The sequence below is a fragment of the Sciurus carolinensis genome, chromosome 14, assembly GCF_902686445.1.
Source record: "Sciurus carolinensis chromosome 14, mSciCar1.2, whole genome shotgun sequence".
NCBI classification, from domain to species: Eukaryota; Metazoa; Chordata; class Mammalia; order Rodentia; family Sciuridae; genus Sciurus; species Sciurus carolinensis.
The window spans coordinates 49,739,769-49,758,711 of NC_062226.1; the positions used below are offsets into that span (position 1 = coordinate 49,739,769).

At 37.4% G+C, this 18,943-nt stretch overlaps 1 pseudogene; it reads right to left on the reverse strand.

Annotated features, from left to right (window-relative positions):
• Positions 1-11,831: 11,831 nt before the first annotated feature.
• On the reverse strand, positions 11,832-12,454 carry LOC124964116 (interferon alpha-5-like; annotated as a pseudogene).
• Positions 12,455-18,943: the final 6,489 nt, after the last annotated feature.

Consider the following 18,943-nt stretch of genomic DNA (forward strand, 5'->3'; position numbering starts at 1 on the left):
TTTGCATAATATATATGACGATATCAGACATATGCTATGATACAATTAAATCTTGAGGTTCTTGTGCTAAGGGATGTAAGCCAGTTATGAAAAGAGAAATATAGGTGGTTCCACTTATATGAAGTACTGAGGGAAGGTAGAATGCAGATTGCCAGGGACTGAAGGGCATTTGAGAAGAAAGGGAAGTAGATGCTTAATGGGTATAGAGTTTCTGTTTTGTAAAATGAAAACGTTTGGAGATTAGTTGCAGTGGCACAATAGCGTGATTATGTTTACCACTACTGAACTGTATATTTCAAAAGGGTAAGATGATAATTTTTTTGTTTGTTTGTTTCTGGGGATTGAATCAAGGGGCACTCAATCACTGAGCCACCTCCCTAGCACCTTCCCTTTATTTATTAGTTGGAGACAGGGTCTTGCTAAGTTGCTGAGGTTGGTCTCAAACTTCCAATCCTCCTGCCTCAGCTTCCTGGACTCACGCAGATTATAGGCATGAACCACTCAACCTAGCAAGATGGTAATTTTGTGTTAAGTACATTTTATCATTTATTTCATTTTATGTTGTAATTTACATATAATTTTGTACTTACTTATGGGGTAAGGTATGATTGGCTTTTACACGTATAAGATATGTAATGATCAAATCAGAGTAATTGGCATTTCTATCTCCCCAAATACTTTCATTTCTATGTATTGAGAATTTCAAACTCTTCTCTAGTTATTTTGTTGACAATTAATTTTGTAATGAAAATAATTTTGTATAACTGTTTGGGGTTTGGATACAAAGTGTTCCATAAAGACTCATGATGAACACTTGGTCAGCAGTGCAGCAATACTCAGAGGTGGGACTTTTCAAAAGTGATTGGACATGAGGACTCTGACCTCATCAGTGAATGAATCCATGGGGAGTTCAAAGTTTGTGTCACTATTGGGAGGTGGGGGAAACTATAGGAGTAGGGAACTAGTTGAAGAGAGTGTTAAAGGCATGCCCTGGGGAACTATATCTCATCCCCAGACTCTCCCTCCCCTATCTCTGCTACCATTTTCATGAGGAGCGGATTTGTTATCCCCACACACTTCCATCATGCTACTCTGCCTTGCATCAGGACCAAAACTATGAAGTCTACCATTCATGAATTGAAAACTAAAACCATGAACAAAATAACTCTTTCCTCCTCTAAGTTATATTTCTTAAACAAAAATTCTTAATAAAATATTAGCAAACCACTGATGTTTTTCTTTAAAGAAAAACTAACATCAGTCTTTCTCAAATTATTCCATGAAATTGAAAGGAAGGGAACACCTCTAAATTCATTCTATGAGGTCAGTGTCATCAACCACCAAAACCAGAAAAAGACACACCAAGGAATTCAAACTATACACCAACGTCCCTGATGAACACAGAGGCAAAAAGTCCTTAGTAAATATTAGAAAACCTCTTTTGAAACATCAAGAAGATAATACACCATGATCATATGGGCTTCATCCCAGGGATGCAAGGTTGGCTCAACAAAGGCACATTAATAAATGTAATTCACCACTTAAGTAGAATTAAGAACAAGCATCATGTGATCATCTCAACAAATGCAGAAAAAGTCTTTGATAAAATCCAGCACACATTCATGTTAAAAATGTTAGAGAAACTATGGATAGAAGGAAATTGCTCAACATTATAAAGGCTATATAGGCCAAACCCAAAGCCAACATCATAGTGAATAGAGAAAAATTGAAAGCATTTCCTCTAAAATCAGGAACAAGACAAGGATGTGCACTCTTTACACATCTATTCAGAGAGTTTTTGAAACTCTAGCCAGAGCAATCAGACAAGAGAAGGAAATTAATGGAATACAAATAGAAAAAAGAAGAAGTCAAACTATCTCAGTTTGTTGATGACATGATCCTATATTTAGAAGACCTACCCCGCAGCAAAAAAAAAAAAAAAAAAAAAAAAAACTCCACCAGAAGACTTCTAGAGGTGATAAATGAATTTAGTAAAGTCAGAATACAAGATCAATCCTCATAAATCAGTACCTTTCCTATACTTCAACAGTGATTCTGCTGAGAAAGAAATCAGGAAAAACATTCCTTTCACAATAAACTAAAACAAACAAATGAACAAACTTGGGTCTTAATCTAACCCAGGAGGTTAAAGATACCTACAATAAAAGTTGCAGAACACTGAAGAAAGAAATTAAAGAAGACCTTAGAAGATGGAAAAACCTCCTGTGCTCTTGCATAGGCAGAATTAATATTGTCAGAATGGACATATTACTAAAAGCAATATTCAGATTCAAAGCAATCCTCATCAAAATACCAACAACACTTCTCACAGAACTAGGAAAAAACAGTCCTTAAATTCACTTGGAAAAATAAGAGACCCAAAATGGCCAAAGCAATTCTAAGTAAGAAGAACAATGCAGGAGACATCACAATACCTGATCTCAAAGAGTTATGGTAACGAAAACAGCATGGTATTGACATCAAAATATATATGAATACCAATAGAATTGAATAGATGACACAAAGACAAAACCAAAGAGAGTCATCTGATACTTGACAAAGGTGCCAAAAACATGTTGAAGGAAAGATAGTCTTTTTAACAAGTGGTACTGGGAAAACTGGATATCCATATGTAGAATAATGAAATTAGATCTGGGTCTTTCACCCTGCACAAAAGTCAAATCAAAATGAATCAAAGACTCAGGAATTAAGCCAGAAGTGACTGTTAGAAGAAAACAAAGGGTCAACATTTCATGGTATAGGTACACACGCCGACTTCCTTAAAAAGATCCCTAAAACCCAAAATATAAAACCAAGAATCAATATGTGAGATGCCATCAAATTAAAAAGCTTCTGCACAGTTAAGGTAATGATTAAGAGCATGAAGACGGAGTTTACAGAATGGAAAAATACCTTTGTCAGATGCTTCTCTGATAGGGGATCCATATCCAGAAAATATAAAGAATTCAAAAACCTTAACAACAAAAAACTCCAATTAAGCAAGAAAATAAATGCACAAAACAACTAAACAGACACCACTTAAAAGAAGAAACACAAATGGTCAACAAATACATGAAAAAGTATTTAACATCCCTAGCAATCATGGAAATGTAAATCAAAACCATACTAAGATTTCATCTCACCCCAGTCAAAATGACAATTATCAAGAAAACAAATAGTAATAAATACTGGTGAGTGAGGATTTTGGGGACAAGATACCCTGATACATTGCTGGTGGGACTGCAAATTAGCACCACCACTTTATAAAGCAATGACAAGATTCTTCAGAAAACTAGGAATGGAACCACCATGTGACCCAGCTCTCCCACTCCTTGCTATTTATCTAAAAGAACTAAAATTAGATGCAAGAGGGATACAGCCACTTCAATGTTTACAGCAGCACAATTCAAAATAATCAAATCACCAAATCAGGCTAGATGCTTATCAATAGATGAATGGGTCAAGAAAATGTGGTCTATGCACAAAATGGAGTTTTATTCAATCACAAAGAATGAAATAATGGCATTTGCTGGTAAATGAATGGAAATGGAGAAAAGGTTGCTGAGTGAAATAAGCCAGACTCAGCAAATCAAGGGTAGAGTGTTTTCTCTCATATGTAGAATCTGGAAAGAATAAGGGAAAGAAGGCAGAGGGGGTGGAATCAGATATCATTAATATATAGTAGAAGAAGGAGCATGAGAAGGAGGAGTCGGGGAAGGAAAGAGGAAAGAAATATTGGAATGAGTTTAACAAAGTCATGGCATATGCATTTATAAATGTACCAAGGAATATTTCACCTTTATGTATATTTAGAGAGTACCTATCAAATATAAATAAATAAATAAATAAATAAATAAATAAATAAGCAAAAGAAAAATCAGTGGATTAGAATATGGACAATGGTGGAGGGTTGAAGAAGGAAAAAGGGGGATAATGATTGGAATAAATTCCTTTTATGTATGATTTTGTCAAAATGAATCTAACTGCTATCTTATATACATAATTATAAAGCTCTAGCAAAAGGAGAATTAACAGATGGAATGGAATCAAATTATAAAGTTTCTGATTAGTGAAGGAAATGATTAAGAGTGTAAAGAGAGAGTCTAAAGAATGAGAGAAAATCTTCACCAGTTCCTCTTCTGAGAGAGGTTTAATATCCAGGATATATAAGAACTAGAAAATCTTAACACTAAAAAAAATTTAATAAATGGCAAATGAATTATTCGGATATTTCCAGATGAAGACATAACAATGACCAACAAACCTATGAAAAAGTGTTCAAAATCCCTAGCGTCAGGAAAATGGAAATGAAAAGTACACAGAGAGATTTCATCTCACTGCAGTTAGAATGACAATCTTCAAGAATACAAATAACCATCAAGGTTGGTGAGGATGCGGGAAAAAGAAACACTTATACACTGTTGGTAGGATTGTGAAGTAGTACAACCATTATGGAAAAATCAGTATGGAGGTTCCTCAAAACACTAAAATTGAGAATGCCATACCACCCAGCTATACCACTCCTAAGTATTTATACCAAAGAGCTAAAATCAGTAACTGAACTGATACCTGCATACCCATGTTTATAGAAGCACAGTTCACACACACACATATACACGTACACACACACACACACACACACACACACACACACAATGCAGTTTTATGTAGCCATAAAAAGAAAGCAGTTATGGCATTTCAGTTTCATGGATAAGACCCAGACAACATTGTTAAGAAAAATCAGTCAGATTCAAAATGTCAGGATTTGTATGTTTTCCCTCTTATGTGGAATCTAGAGAGACAAAGGGAGAGAAAAAAAATTTTATGAAAATATAGGGTGATCAGAAGAGCAGAGAACAGGGATTGACATGGGGGAGGAGGAGTGTGAAATGGGAGGTACTGCACAAAGAAATTAACCACCTAAGTTATGTGCACATGTGAGTACATCACTATCATTCCCACTATCAAGGATAATTAGAAAGCACCAGTTCAAGAGACTGAAAATAAATACATAATGGAAAAAAAAAAAAAAAGAAATGCGGTGCCCCTTCATTGCTGAACCTTCTCAAATGCCTGCCTGTGACCTGCTGTTCACATATTGCTTGTTTTTAAAGGAGCCGCATCATGACGAGGACTGAGATTCCATGGGTTGCACTGGCCTCATGAATAGCCTCCCTTGCTGGGAGCTGTGCTGGCCCCTCTGGAGCAACCCTCCACCCTGCCAGGGCTCTGCAGGCTGCTGTGCTCTCCCTGTCACTCATGCTGGGGACACTGATGCTGTCCTTATCTCTGGGGGAGGATTCTACTGTCTCCACTTTAGTCATCTCTCCATGTTAGGGGAGACAACCTGAAGGATTCTGAATCAGAAATCAGACCTTATAAATCTGAAGGAAAAAGAGACTCATTGCTCCATTTCCTGAGGATTAGCCATTGTTCCAGTGGAAACTTTGAGCATCACTCTTATCCTTCCATTCTCAAGTTGGCTCTTTCACCTTCTTCCTATATGGGCTTTGACACTGTGAGCATATAAGTCTGTCACTTTTCCAGGGAATCAGAACATGGAAACCTGTAAACAGAAACACAGTTAAGCTGCTGAATTCTTTGGCAGTTCACTGGGTATAGAGGTGTGGGCAGGTCCCTTCTGCTACTGTGTTTCTGTGCCCAACTGGACATCAATGGGGTTTGAGCTCCGTAATTCAGATATTAGTAGACAGGAAGAGTCAAGTATAGCCAAGTTCGCATTTGTGATCATGAAGCTTGAGAAACTTGATTGTCTCCAGGATGTGCTGTGTTGTGATCCCTGGATCCTTTGCACACTGTTTCAATCTTTCTGTGCCCCTTGTTTGGTGAGCTAGATGTGCCAGGGTGTGACTGGGGATGGGTGAAAGCACAACCTGTCTCTGCAGTAAGGAACACTGGACACCTCAGTGTTGACTGTCTCCCCAGCCCACTCATGACCCATACCTTCAGCCCTGCCTCTAGGTTCAACATTCTGTAGGATATATAACAAGTTAATAAAAGGAACATATAACCAGTTAATAAAAGGATTTGAAGCACTGTATGGTTGCAAAGTTTTTCACAGGAAGATTATATTGTGGAATTAGTCATACAACTTTTCCAGATAATACATAAAGTCTGACATGAATATAGTGAAAAATTACATGAAGTGTAAGTAAGAAGTTAAAAAAGAATGGAAGAGGTCATAATGATTGAAAGATGTTAGCACTCAAAGACGGCCAGGTTTATAAAACAAAAAACAAAACAAGAACAAAAACAAACAAACAAAAAACCATCCATGTAGCTCAGCTCCTGAACTAGTTCCCAAACAAATAAAGGAGAAGGAAAGAAAGGTAAGAGATCAAAATTACTTCCCTGTAAACAGCAGCCCTCTAGCTTATTAACAGGAAGGAAGCAATGTAAAGGTCCAGTCTAAACTTAGGCAAAGATTTAAGAGAACCCAGCTGAAGCAAAGCCCCTTCCTTCCACCTGAGCTCTTCACAATCATTTCTGGATTCATTTATTAATCTCAGTGCTGTGCAGGTCCCCTGAATCCCTCCTGGTCCTACCAGACAGAGTCCACAGTGTCAGCTGGCAGCTGTGTCCTCTGAAGTCCTTTACTCTCCTCTGTGCTCTGATGGCCAAGCCTAGGCTGTACTCATACAGTCTCATTCCTCATTGAGAGTGAATGAAAACTTTCCCCTGGTTGTAAGGTAAAGGAATGGGATGATTGTAGGAAGAAATTTGTAAAATGGACAATTTACTCTTAAGAAAGTGTTAACACACCACCCAACAGGAGATTTTCCCTGACTTCCCTTAAAGCTCCACAGCAGGTGGGCGACTCTCCCATCTCCAGCCTTGTGTCCTAGGAAGCTGAAGGGGGTGATGGGTCAGGAGAGTCTGGGCTGCTGAGCAGGTTGGAGGGGAAGGGAGGCACTGTGAACATTTCCACCACAGTCCTGTCCATTTTCCAGAGGACAGGACCTTCCTGAAGCTGGGAGTATTTTCCCTCTCTAAGGTACAAATGCCAAAAAACCAAATTCCACAGTTGGAGTCAGCTCTTTTCAGGAAACCACCTTTTTCATTCCTGGTGGCCAGTAGGTGGCGGTCGTCTCCCGTAAGCTTGTGTAGCCTCAGAGCACAACAGGTCTTACTGTTTCCCTTTAGCTACAATTACTATGACATCATTGTAACAGGGGCATTCCCTCATTTACCAAAATATTCATAATGCTTGAACAAGAGCCACTCATGTAGGAGTTTCTGACAAACCGAGAACTTTCACTCAACGTTTGCTTTCTAATGTGGTATCTGTACTTTTAAAGGTACATTGATGAAAAGAAACCACAAGGGAAAACCCCTGTATGAATATGCAGAGCAGGCTAATGAGGAGCGAAGGAAGACCAAGTGGGGAATTCTAGAGGAAGGGGAAAATGATTATTTTGATTTTCTAATGAAAGAATGTGACACAGAACAATAGGGAGGAATGTGCCAGCCATCAAAATCATCAGGGGAGTATCATACATCTTTAACTTCAGTTTTGGGAATTAACTTCTCATTCACAAATGTCTTCAAGCTGTCATTTCCTGACTGAATCTAGAGGTTAGACTCATCTTCCACTCACCCAGAATTTTTTTTTATATCATGTTTTCGAAGGTTGCTGCTGAGTGAGTCGTCACTATTCTGATACTTATCTTTACCATTATTATTGTCCAAAAGGAGTCTCTGCAGTATGAGGAGAATTCCTGTTGCAGTGGTAGGACTTATGCATAGGTCAGAAACCTGCCCCCAAGCCTGTCACTGCCCTTGTCATACTGGGCCACCAGGAAGAGCTCTTCCCTGAAAGTTTCCCTTAGCCTGCATACCCTGGATGCTGCTTTCTGTTTCCTTCAGTAGAGCTACTATGACACCACATGCAATGGAAATTAAAGAGAGCTCTCCAGCAGATGTCTCTGCAAAACCTAGATGGTTTATGGAACTTCTGCTTTCTGCTTGTGCTGTGCTGCCCTTTAGGGAAACCATGAAGCTGAAACCGCAACACATCCGAAAGCAGCCCTGTGTGAATGGGCAGGCAGGAGAAGGGAGACAATGACGAGGGTGCCCTGGGAATTCCACCTGAGAGAGGAAGGAAACTGTGGTGCTGTGGGAATGTGTCCAGGGATGCTGAGGGCAAGGGAGAGGGTGTGCCAGGAGCCAGAATCAAAAGGAAGCACCATGAGTCTTCTGCACTTCATGGGGAGGTTCATCCCCACTGTCAGATATTAATGCAAGTCACCATTTCCTAAGTGCATGTAAAGGACACTTTTTAAGGGAAAAAGAGCCATTCTTCAAACTCTGCAGAACATGACAGAATTACGGATTTTTCAGGCTGCTTCCTTCAGAGCTCGAGGACTGAAAGGTAGAGCACACTTCTAAGAATTTTCTAGAAAGACAAATGCTATTCTGCTAGATAGCAAAGAAAAATAATACCTAACTAATGTTAAATTTTCAGCATTTGGAAGGTCTGTGCAAAAGGATTTGAAATGCAACTGTTTGTTTAGTATTCACAAAACTCCTAATATTTTGAATTTTATTTATAAGAAAAGTGTGGGTTAGAGAGTTTAAGTGGGTTGTGACATAGCACATATACATTAAGGCAAAATGAAATTTCAATGTAAGATCTTTCTTCTTAATAATAACTGATTTTATAACTTGAAATTTGGATTTGTTATAATTGTTTAGTTCATTTATCTTCATAATTATATATAACACCCTTGTTCTATGGATTTCCATGGTTCCTATTGTATTTCCAGCTGATTTTGACTAATTTTTTTTAAAGTATTGAGTATATTTATTAATGCAGTTTCCTCCTTTTATTTTGTAAGGAAAATGAGTTAGTCTTTATGTTCATGGCAATTTGGTTATTTGTACCCACATGAGATCATAATATTTACAAAACCAGGAAAATTACAAGCAGTAATATAAATCAATTCTTATCAAATTCTACTATATCAGAAAATAAAATGTTTATAAAGTTGTGATAGTGAACCAGTGTGACAATTACGTAAGTCAAAAGACTTAAGAAAGCCAACAATTCCAAAAGTCACTATCTTATTAGTAGTAATGAGTATTTTGATGGAGGACTGAATTATTAACAAAAGTCAAGTAGCTTACTCATAGACAAAGAAGTATTGACTTAAAATATTATAAATTACTATTGAAAGTTACTCTTTCATGATTTAAAATAAACATACATGTGAGTCAGCTTTTCGTCACTGTGGCCAAAATACCTGACATAAGTACAACTCATACTAGTTGACTCCATAGTCAACTAACTCCATTGCTTTGGGCCTGAAGCAAGGCAGAACATCATGGTGGAAGGGCCTGGTAAAGGAAAGCTGCTCAGTCATGGCAGCCTGGGAGCAGGAAGGATCCAGGGCCAAGATAAATCCTGCAGGGCAGGCCCCAGTGACCTGCTTCCTCCATCTAGGCCCCGCCTCCTACAGTCTCCACCCCTCCCCCACAGTCCATTCAGGTATCAGTTGGTTGATCAATTGATGAGGTGAGAGACCTCATGATCCAGTCGCTTCCCAAGAGCTCCTCCTTGGAACATTGCTGCACTGGGAACCAAGTCTTGAAAACTAAGTGTTTGGGGGACACTTCATCTCCAAACCTTAACACTGTATTAAGCATGCTATTATGATTTTTACTACATCAATTACATAAAATCTATCCAAACAATATATTGAAAACAATGGGCAACTATGCACACACATTAAGAATCTAAAATATTTCCAATCTCCTGCTTTTTCTTTCTCCACTTCAGGGTCACTACCTCCTCCTCTAATCCACACCCCTCCTCTCCCTGGGGTGTTAACATTTCAGTTAAGCTTCTTGGTTCATCCTTCTCCCATTCACAGAGAAAATGTGAGGCAGTGATATTCAGACAAATGATGCTAAATAAAATTAGCCTGCCTTTTTTTAAAAAAAAACTGTATTTTAAGTCTTTAAAGTTTTACACATTCGGTTTTATTTAGTCTTTTTCTGAACAAGGTGCTGTCTTGCTGCTTCTTTATCACTTTTGCTTTAATCTTAAAGCTAGAAGCCAAATAGCATGGTAAAATGAAAACAAAAGGCCTAAACCATTATTTCTATAAACCTTGATACATTATTTTTCTTTCTCTAGTGAAGTTTCCTAGAAAGGTGTCACTGCATCTGAGAATATCAAGGCAAAGGAAATCAGATGCAAGTCTAAATTAGATGGAAATTCAAGTGACTGTCTCCTCAGGTGATACAACACACCAAAGTTCTTTTCTGCTCTTACTCACCTGCCAACTACTCTAGTGTTGTTTCCACTCATTAATTCTAAGATTCATCTCTCACTGTGGTCGCGAGCTCCATCAGTTTTCCCACAGAAGTTATGGATCCACAGAACATCTTACTGACATTAGACATAGCACTAACTAATGAAAGGGGAAACGATAGTTTTAATCAAACATATCATGATTTACAACTAACACAATATTAAACATATTAATTTGATTTGTCAGTATATCAAATGAATGAAATTTATTAGGACATAAATAAAATAAATGAAAACTATGTAGAAAAATAATAACCTACATTCTTTTTCAGATCACACACTACTTTTTTCTCTCTGCCTCAGAATAAAACCTCTCAGAACTATTTTCTCTTTGTTATCACTAAATACTTTCTATTATTCATCTTATACCTATGCCAACATGGTTTCTGCTGATTACTTCTACCCAACTAGCTATCACTAAGATTACCACTGCCATTCACTTTCCTAATATATAACAGAGTTTCAGAACGCGTCTTCCAAAACTCTATTAATTTCTCTACTTCTAAGGGAGTTTATTATTTTAAATATACTTTATGTCTGCCATTCTCTCTAAATGTCTTTCTAATGTCAGGGTCTTCCACCTCTGTCTCCTTCCTGATTCTTCTCTCCCCTCCCTTTAATAAAAGTTGAAAAGTTCTCAGGATCAAGTTTAAGTCTTTTTCTTCCTCCACACTCTCCCCACAATACCACCTCCATCACTGGACTTCCAGTTGCCAGTAATGAGCCATCAGACATTGTATTTCTTATAAATTGCAAACTTATATATCCACTGGGTATTTGCACTTGGTTGCAATACCCAATATTTTCTTATAGAAGATGTACCTGCTTTCACCATTCTCTCCTAGTATCTACCTTTCACTGAGAGAATTTCATTGGTTTTTCCATACTCCTCAGAATTTAATATAATGGATATGTAGGATCATTGTGTTTAGGTTTCTTTCCCTATAAGAATCAGACAAAAGAGAGTGGGCACTATATTTTCATGTTCACCTCAAAACCTTGAGGGCAACATGCAACTTGCCTTCAGTGAAGTGAACTTTTAAGTACAGGGTAAATGTAACATTAGTCGGGAAGTCAATTCTACCATTCATTTTGTAGATCAAGTTGCAAAATCAGGCCTGACAAGTACTTTCATAAATAAACACATAGAATAAATTTTCCATAGGAAAGATTTAATGAACAATGCAAAATAAGAAATTGTCTAAATATAAAATGTACATTTTTATATCAATCACAATGTAAAGGTTTACCTCAGCTTCTGTGAACAGAAATAATAGAGATCCTATAAATAGTATAAAAATAAATATTTAAATAAATAGACAAAAAGATACATCATGGTCATGGGTAAGAAATGGGATATTGTCTAATATTCTCTGACAAATTGGTTGAATTCATGTCACAGTTACTGCAGGAATGAGTCTTTGAAACGGCATAACTTGAGGGAGTGTGGTAAGGTGTATCCTCAGTGAGAATCATCTCCCTGTTGGACCAGGTCTCATTCCTTGCTCCTTAGTCTTCCATACAAGTTTGCTGATGAAGAGAAGGATCTCACGATTTCTGCTCTGACCACCTCCCAGGCACAAGGGAGGTGTTTCTTCCCCTGCAGGTAGACAGTGAGCCTGTGGAAGTACTTCCTCAGAGCCCTCAGGGGAGCCTCTTCCACCCCCACCTGCTGGGTCACCAGGCTTTCAGGTCATCCAGCCTCTGATAGAGGCCAGTTAGGAATGTATCCAGGAGGGTCTTGTCCCAAGCAGCAAAGGACTCCTAGGTGCTGAAGAGGTTGAAGACCTGCTGGATCATCTCATGGAGGACAGAGACAGTTTGAGCCTTCTGCACCTGCTCACCATCTGTCTGCTCCTGGGGGAAAGCAAAGTCCTTTCTGTAGTTGAGGCAGGACAAGGTGGGAACTCTCCTCATTTTCTCCAGGAGCATCAGGGTTCCCTCCTCATTTCTCTCAGGAGTTTCAAAACCCAGATTCTGGATCTGTGGTAGCTCACTGTCCAGAGAATAGGTGGACCTGCACTTGAGCACCACCAGAGCCAGCCGGAAAGCCAAGGGCAAGGCCTTTGAGATATTACAGATGCTGCTGGGCTGCCTGAGGTGGGCAGTTATGAACATTTGCCTCCCGGTTCTCTGAAGACCTTGATTTGTTCCTATGCCTTAAAGAGGAACCAATATACTTTCAATTTTCTGAATGTCATCCTCAGAACTTTCTACTTCTGTTTTTGCTTTCCTTTATGCATTTACTACATGTGCTTAGAGTAGTGTTTCCCCGAAACATTTTTTTATTATTGCTTTCCCCTCCTCTGCCCCCAGAGTCTTTTTAGATGGTTTTTACCATTGAAACCTCCATTAAATTTTAATGGAACATAAAGATAATAAAGTGCATGGGCTTTGTATTGTTCTGTATAGCATGTAAGACATCTGATATTTTTATTTCTCGTTTCCTTTTTTAGAAAGCAAAAGCTGTCACTTTTTTTATCACAATGACTGGGAACAAAAACCACAAATGTATGTCTAAATGTCATAAAAATCTAAAGAAGCTCAGTGTGGTGATGCATTTCTGTATTCCTATTGACTCAAAGGCTGAGGCAGGAAGATTGTGAATTCAAAGCCAGCCTCAGCAACTTGGCGAGACACTAAACAACTCAGCGAGACCATGTCTCTAAATAAAAATATGATAAAGGGCTGGGGATGTGGGTCGGTGGTTATGTGACCCTAGGTTCAATATCTGGTACAAACAAACAAACAACAAAAAAAAAGAAAAGAATAAAAGAAAAGAAGAAATCAATATTCCACTGGAAACAAAGGACAAAAGTCAGGACTGGACCTTTAAAGTTGGTTTGGGAAATTGGAACTTAAACAGGAAAACATTAAATAATAGCACAGCTGAGATGAAGATTAACTGATGGAGTAGAGAAGGGCAAGATGATGAAAGGGTGCAGATGAAAGTAGCAAGCAGCTGTGGGCTCAAATAAAGATCATTACTCCCTGGTGCAGGGTTTGTCTCAGTCTTCAAACAGATCCATGGAAGGCAACCAAACCAATTCACAAGAAATTCAAATTTGTGAGACACATTATTTTTTCTGGATAATGGACAAGTGTTAATTGTATCATGTTCTCCCATAATGAATAAATAAACTGGAAGATTAATATTCTTATCATGTCTCTGACAAGAAGAAAAGAACTGACATGTTCAAAGAACAATTCCAAGTTAATAGAGTTAAATAAAACACATATATGCATATATAATACATACATATACATGTATGTCAATATATAAGGTTAATAATGTTAATATCTCAATATATAATGTTAATAAGAACAAAATACCCAAGTTGTGTTAAGTGTTTATTATCATTCAGACACTGTTCCTAGAATTTATGAAATTGATCCTTACCTTTCCAATAGATATGCTCTAATTTTTTTTTTTTGATACCAGGGATTGAACCCAGGGGTATTTAACAACTGAGGCACATCCCCAGCCCTTTTAAAAATTATTGATGTTAACTAGTGTAAGACATTTGGAAGTACCTGAAGTTAGGGCAGAAACAGCAAGACAAATAGATTAGAAATGGAGCCTGAGAATATGACTGAATGTCTCTGCAACCTCATGATAAGACATTAATCTACTCCTACTGAGATGCTAGGAATATCATTTAATATACAACAAATGATTCAGAATATTATTCATACTTAGTCAACACAGTAGTGGAAGGTGTGTTAGTCATCTGTTTCTGTGCTGTGACTAAATAACCTGACCAGCACAACTGTAAAGCACAAAGAGTTTATTTGAAGGCTCAGTTTCAGAGGTCTTAGTCCATAGGTGGCTGGCTCTATTCCTCAGGGCTCGAGGTGAGGTAGAACATCAAGGCGGTAGAAGATGATGCAGGAAGCAACTCATATCAAGGTAATCAGAAAGCAGAGGGTATCCACTCTCCAGATACAAAATGTATACCCCAAAGCCATGCCCCAATTCCAATCTCCTCCAGCCACAACCTACCACTTCAATTAATCCCATCAGGGATTGATTCGCTGATTGGATTAAGACTCTTGCAACCCAATCTTTTCTCCTCTGAACTTTCCTGCATTGTCTCACATGTGAGCTTTTGGGGGACACCTCACATCCAAACCATAACAGAAGGCTTGAGAGGACTGACTCCAGTTTTGAACAAATTTCAATTGTGGGTAAAATTATACTGAACAGCATCACATACCAAGGAGAAATATTTCATAAAAGGACGAGTCAGTGGATTTGGGAAACTTTATTGTTGTCTTAAGAAATTGCCAGTCACTCCAAAATTCAACAACCACTACCCCAATGAGTCAAAAACCTCAACATTGAGGCAAGACCATACACCAGCAGGAAGTTTGAGTGTTGCTATAGGCCCAGATGATTGTTAGCAATTTTTAAGCAATGAAGTTGTTTTAAATTAAGTTATGTTAATTTTTCAGGATATAATGCTATTGATCACTAAATAGACTATGATAAAGTATAAGCATAACTTCTATGTATTCTGAAAAACTAGAAATTCTTGTGACTTGCTTTACAGTGCTAGTGATTCATTGCAATGATCTGAAACTGAATCTGCAATTTCTTCAAGATATTCCTGTGTACACTTAAACATAAGACCTGAGACTGCAACAAGCCAGGGAGAAAAGTTAAAGGGAAAACTAAGATTCAACAATGAATTCTTGGATATGACACCCACAAACACAGACAACTAAAGCCAAATAAACTGGTCTACATCAGAATCTAACAAATTTTGTGCATCAAGAACATAACCTAAAGAGCAAAAAGGCAACTTTCAGAATGGTAGACTATATCTGCATATCATATATGACAATATCAAATATATGCTATCTTGTGATTAAACCTTGAGGATAATATTTTTCAGTTTTTTATTGGTTTATTTTAGTTATACATAACATTAGGATTCATTTTGACAGAATTATAAAAGCATGGAATTCAATTTGCTTTAATTCAGTCCTCAGTACTTCCCCTTTCCCTTCCTTCCTTCCTACACCTATTCCCTTCCCTCTTCTCTACTAATCGTTTTCTGCTATTTACTTATAGTTTTTTTATTCAGTTTTCTATGAATATACTTGAAAGTGAGATTTGCTGTGATATATTCATATATGTACATAGGAAAGTTAAGTCTGACTCAGGCTATGGTTCTTCCCTTATCCCACTACTCCTCCTTTCCTCCCTGTCAATCCTTTGTCTACGCCACTGAGTTTTATTCTACTTTGATGAAATCTCCAACTTCTCTCTCTCTTTCCTTATTTTTCTCTTTTCCTTCTAGCTTCCACATATCAGAGAGAACATTCAATCTTTGCCTTTTGTGGTCTAGTTAATGTCACTTAGCCTAATATTCTCCAATTCCATCCATTTACTAGAAAATATCATAAGTCAATTCTTCTTTATGGCTGAGTAATTGTGTATATATCCAAAAATGGATGTAAATGTTCTTTCCATTCATGTGTTGAAGACACCTAAGTTGATTCTATAGCTTGGCTATTGTGAAACGTGCTGCTATAAACATTGATGTGGTTGCATGACTATGGAATACTAATTTTAGAACTTTTGGGTACATACTGAGTCGTTGCATAGCTGGGTCATATGGTGGGTCCATTCCTAGGTTTTGATGATTCTCCATACTACTTTCCGGAGTAGTTGCACTAATTTTCAGTCCCACCAACAATGCCTGAGTGTGCCTTTTCCCCCACATTCTCACCAACACTTATTTTTATTCATATTCATGATAATTGTCATTCTGACTGGAGCGAGGTGAAATCTCAAATGTAGTTTTGATTTGCATTTCCCTAATTGCTAGAGATGTTGAATATTTTTTCATACATTTGTTGGTCATTTGTATTTCTTCTTTTGAGAAGTGCCTCTTTAGTTCTTTTGTCCATTAATTAATTGTGTTATTTGAGATTTTTGGTGTTAAGATTTATGAGTTCTTTATATATTCTGGATATTAATGCCCTATCTAAAGAGCAAGTAGCAAAGATCATCTGCCATCTGTAATATGTCCCTCTCCCCCCACTGTCTCTTCATGGTCTTAATTGTGTCCTTTGCTGTGCAGAAGCTTTTTGATTTGATAGCATCCAAATTATTATTTTTGGTCTTATTTCTTGTACTTTAGGGGTCTTGTTAAGAAATTCAGTTCCTTGCTGACATTTTGGAGTGTTGAAAGTACATTTTCTTTTAGCAGTAGCAGGATTTCTGTTCTAATTTCTACATCTTTGATCAAGTTTGAGTTGACTTTTTTGCAGGGTGAGAGATAAGGATCAAGTTTCATTGTTCTGCATATGGATTTCCAATTTTTCCCAGCACCATTTGTTAAAAAGGCTCTCCTTTCTCCAGCATATGTTTTTGGCACCTTTGTCTAGTATCAGATATTGTATGTATATGGGTTTGTCTCTGCTTCCTATTCTATTTTGTTGATCTTCATGTCTGTTTTGAAGCCAGTACCATGCTGTTTTTATAACTATACTTCTGTAGTATAATTTAAGGTCCAGTTTTGTGATGCTTCCAGCATTGTTCTTTTTGCTAAAGATTGTTTTGGCTATTCTGTCTTTTTTTTCCCCCCAAATGAATCTTAGAGCTGATTCTTCTAGTTTTGTGAAGAAAGTCATTTGTACTTTGATAGGGATTATATAGCATCTGTATAACACTTTTGTAAACCTTACATCAGGACCAAAGCAATAAAGTCAACAAACTATGTACTAAAACACCTAAAACCATGGGCCAAAATAAATATTTCCTCCTTTAAGCTATTTTTCTCAAGTGTTTTGTTACAGTGATGAAAAGCCGACTCATTCAAAAGTTTGAAACATGCAACTTTTTAAATGGTTTTGTTTGTACATTATAGTTTTATAATACTGGAATTCATTTTGAACAGAATCATACATGCATGGAATATAATTTGCTCCTTTTTACTCCTCAGGACATCTTCTTTCCCTACCCTACTCTCTCTCCCATTCCCTTTCCTTTCCTCTACTGGTCTTCCTTATATTTATTTATAGTTTTTTAATTGGTGCTTTATAATATACATAAAGGTGAGATTCACTGTGGTACATTCATATAGGTATATATCATAATTTGGGCAGTTTAATTCCATAGTTCCTCCCTTTTCACATCTCTGCTCCTTCACCCTCAATCCCATTATTTTATTCCATTAATCTCCTATTTTCATGGTTATCTCTTCCTTTGATTGCCCCTTTTTGCTCTAGGGGCAGTGAGAAAACATTCAACTCTTGACTTTCTGAGTCTGGCTTATTTCACTTAGAATGATGTTTTCCATTTCCATCAATTTACCAGCAAATGCCATGATTTTCTTCATCTTCCTCCTTTCCCTTCCCTTCCCCTTCTCGTCCTCCTTCTCATTATCATCATTCTTATTCTTCTTCTTCTTCTTCTTCTTCTTCTTCTTCTTCTTCTTCTTCTTCTTCTTCCTCTTGTTCTTCCTTTTCCTTGTCCTCCTCCTCACCACCCTCCTCCTCCTCATCTTCTTCCTCCTCCTCTTCCTCCTAATCCTTCTTTTTCTTCTTCTCCTTCTTTTTTTGTGTCACGAATTGAACCCAGGGGCACTTAACCACTGAGCTATAACCAAGTCATTTTTATTTTCTATTTAGAGACAAAGTCTCGCTCAGTTGCTTAGGGCCTCACTAAATTCCTGATGCTGGTTTGCACTCCAGGTCCTTCTGCCTTAGCCTTCCAAGTCACTTGAGTTACAGGCACACAACACCACAACTGGTTAATTTCATTCTTCTTTATGGCTGAACAAAACTTCTTGGTGTATGAACAACACATTTTCTTTATCTATTCATCTATTCACAGGCAACTGAACTACTTCCATATCTTGGCTATTGTGAATTGCATTGCCAGAAACGTTGAAATGTCTGTATCACTATATTATGCTGATTTATTTGTTTGGGATAAATATGCAGGAGTGACATAGCTGGATCACAGAGCAGTTCCATTCCTAGTCTTTTGCATAATCTCCATACTGCCTTCCAAAGTGCTTATATTGATTTGCAATCCCACCAAAAATGTGTGAGTTTATTTTCCCCTGCATTCTCACCAGCATTTATTATTTGTATTTTTTATGATTGCCATTCTACCTGGAGTGAGATCACATCTCAAAGCAGTTTTGATTTGAATTTCCCTGATTGCTAATAATGTTGAACATTTTTTCATGTATTTCTTGGCCATTGTATTTCTTCTTTTGAGAAATGTCGTATAATTCTTTTGCTCACTTATTTATTCTGTTTTTTTAATGTTAAGTTTTTCGAGTTCTTTATATATTCTGGATATTAATCCTCAGTCAGAGGAGGAGTGGGCAGAGATTTTTCTCCCATTCTGCAGGCTCTTCTGGTTGTTTGCTGATAAGCTTTTAAAATTGGTGCTATCCCACTTATTAATTCTTTTTTTTTTTGTTTTGTTTTACAATTATAACACTATGCTTTTTTTGTTTCTTTTTTGTTTCTTTTTTTTATTTTATTGTAAACAAATGGGATACATGTTGTTTCTCTGTTTGTACATGGCGTAAAGGCATACCATTTGTGTAATCATAAATTTACATAGGGTAGTGCTGT